Source organism: Olea europaea, unplaced genomic scaffold, assembly GCF_002742605.1.
Source record: "Olea europaea var. sylvestris unplaced genomic scaffold, O_europaea_v1 scaffold806, whole genome shotgun sequence".
Taxonomy (NCBI): Eukaryota; Viridiplantae; Streptophyta; class Magnoliopsida; order Lamiales; family Oleaceae; genus Olea; species Olea europaea.
Window position 1 is genome coordinate 43,825 of NW_019266496.1, and position 2,653 is coordinate 46,477.

A 2,653-nucleotide genomic window follows, 5' to 3' on the forward strand; every position below is an offset into this window, starting at 1 on the left:
GTCCCCATCCTAACACGGACATACCCGATCGGGAAAACAAGTCCACCCATGATATAAATATTCATACCTGAACTTGGGGGGACCACTGTTACGCCCCTATTTGAAACACTTCGAAAAGTCTACCACCGCGTCGTACGAGGTGTGCAACACCCATCTGAAGTGGAACTACCATCTGCTAACACTGCAAGACATAATCTACTGAACTGACCGAGGCGCCCTCGTCCCTGAAGCCGAAGCGCAGTTTAAGCTGAGAAATTCGTCGTCAATTTCAAAAAGAGATCTATGTCAAGATCCTTTTGCCTCCAAGATTCAATTGATTTGACGTCTCCATGAGCCTAGTTGATGTGACGCATCAACTTTATGTCAACTCAACTCGGAAAAATAATTATCCGCCCACTCTATAGACGCGGCCGATTAACGCCTATGAGCAGACGTCTCACACCATCAAATGCGTACACGTGTCCCACATCCAACGGTTCTCCTCATTTATAAATACCAAAGTTTTGACAAGATGCAAGGGTAATGAAACTCTTACAATATAGCTTTCCATAACAAGCAAATATATATCGATTGGCCACATGGAGAGTCCAATTTGCAAAGTCAACAGGTACTAAATCTTTGAACAGATTCAAAACCCCACAATCTGCATTTGCAACACAATGATCAAACCTTTTTTACACAAAGATGAATCCAATAAAAAAAGGGATAATTGCAGAAATGGCGTTTATCCAGATAATTACACATTTCCTTATGTGCTAAAAACCTGCGCAAAGATGAAAAGATTGGATCTTGGGAAATTGATTCATGGGTATTGCTCTAAAATGGGTTTCTTGTTTGATAATTATGTTGGCAATACTTTGATTCTTATGTATTCTTCTTTGATGATATGGAAGTAACAAAACGTGTGTTTGATGAGTTTTCTTGGCATTGGGTTGTTTCATGAACAGTTCTGATTTCTGGGTGTGCTAAAATTGGGAATCTTTACACAGCAAAATTTGTTTTTGATACAGCTCCATTGAAGGATGGGGGGATTTCGGGTGCAATGATTTCAGGTAATGTGCAGAATAATTGTTTCAAAGAAGGATTACAATTGTTTAGGCTAATGCAATTGAGTGGCATTAAACCTGATGAAGCAATATTTGGGGTACATTCCAATTTCAACAATTGCTCCAGAAATCGCCAAAATTTCAGACTCAAAGTTTGGCACCCTTCTTGCGCAAATGGACGGTAGCGTCCCCATTTTAGTTGTGGGGGTGAGGCTGGGGTGGGTTAGGGAAGAAGACCAATTTTGTTATTATTATTTATTATTTTGATTTTAATATAAAGTTATCATTTTGTCCATTTAAAAGTTGTCAAAATCATTTTTTTGGTTAACTGACGGAATTTTAGATGAAAACTGTTCAAAAGGACCTCAAGTGCAACATTTGAAAATGTTAGAGGTGACAGCTGCAACAAATCAAAAGTTTGGGAAATGTCTGATAATGTTTCTAAGGTTTAGGGCTTCTGCTGCAATTATTCTTACTTTTTTATTTCATTAACTGTAATCATATTTGGTCTTTCTTGAAGAAAATTCTTTTTTATTTCCACGAGTGTCATTATCTCTACTGTCGCATGATGACAATAAACAGTAAGCCGCTTCACATTTGCCCTTTCATTATTAAAAAAGGAAAAGAAAATGATTTAATTCCAATGCCTGAAGATCAAGATCTTTCAACTTGGTCACATGGATGCACGATTATTTGTAGAGATTATAGGTAGGTTAAGATAAACTGGAAAATCTATTGACGGAGCTCGAAATCTTGACCTAACTATATATCTCTGCATCAATGAGACAAGTTTGGATACAGCTAGATTCGATTGGCTTCTTCCTTAGACAGCACATATATGTACATAGACTTTTAAGAGATTTGGAAGCATGCTGTTTGATTTTGATTAGGTATGAAGGATGTTCCACCACAGAAAACTAAGTTAAGGGTCAATATGACATGGGAATCATCAATTTCCTATGATGTGACAAAGGGACTCATGATCGAGATTATCAGCTCGAAATCACGAGCTTGGACTATGCTATTGGTGTCAAACTTGTACGTCAATCAATAAGTTGTGTTGATGAATATCTAGTTATGAAGACCATATATAAGAAGTCAATGATAATATCTCGCTATGAAGACCATATATAAGAAGCCAATGATCGTGCTGTCTCTCCAATTTTTGTTTCAATGTATAGTCACGAAGATATTTTAGATTATTAATTTATGGACCATGCAAATCCATGTTGATGTAGAGTTAGAAGAAACCAGAGCAGTAAAATTTCAATAACACTGTTATTAGATCAACATTTTCTTGAAAATAATTAATTAATTACTTGACCTTTTGATGCAGTCCTAGATCAAGAAGGCTTTAATTGTGTAATGTATGATTTAATAGGAGTTTAGTTCTCTGATTATGTCAATTTTTTTTTAATATATATTTTGGCTGAAATAGATAATTTGCTAGGACTTTAGTGACCAAGAAAGTAATTTTATTATTAGGTTTGTTATTAGATATAGATTTAAGTGTGACTGCAGCCTCTTGATGCTTCAGTTATTTTATTTTTTCAAAAAAATAGTATATGTTTGAGAAATGTTTATAAACTGTCAATAAATATTCAAGA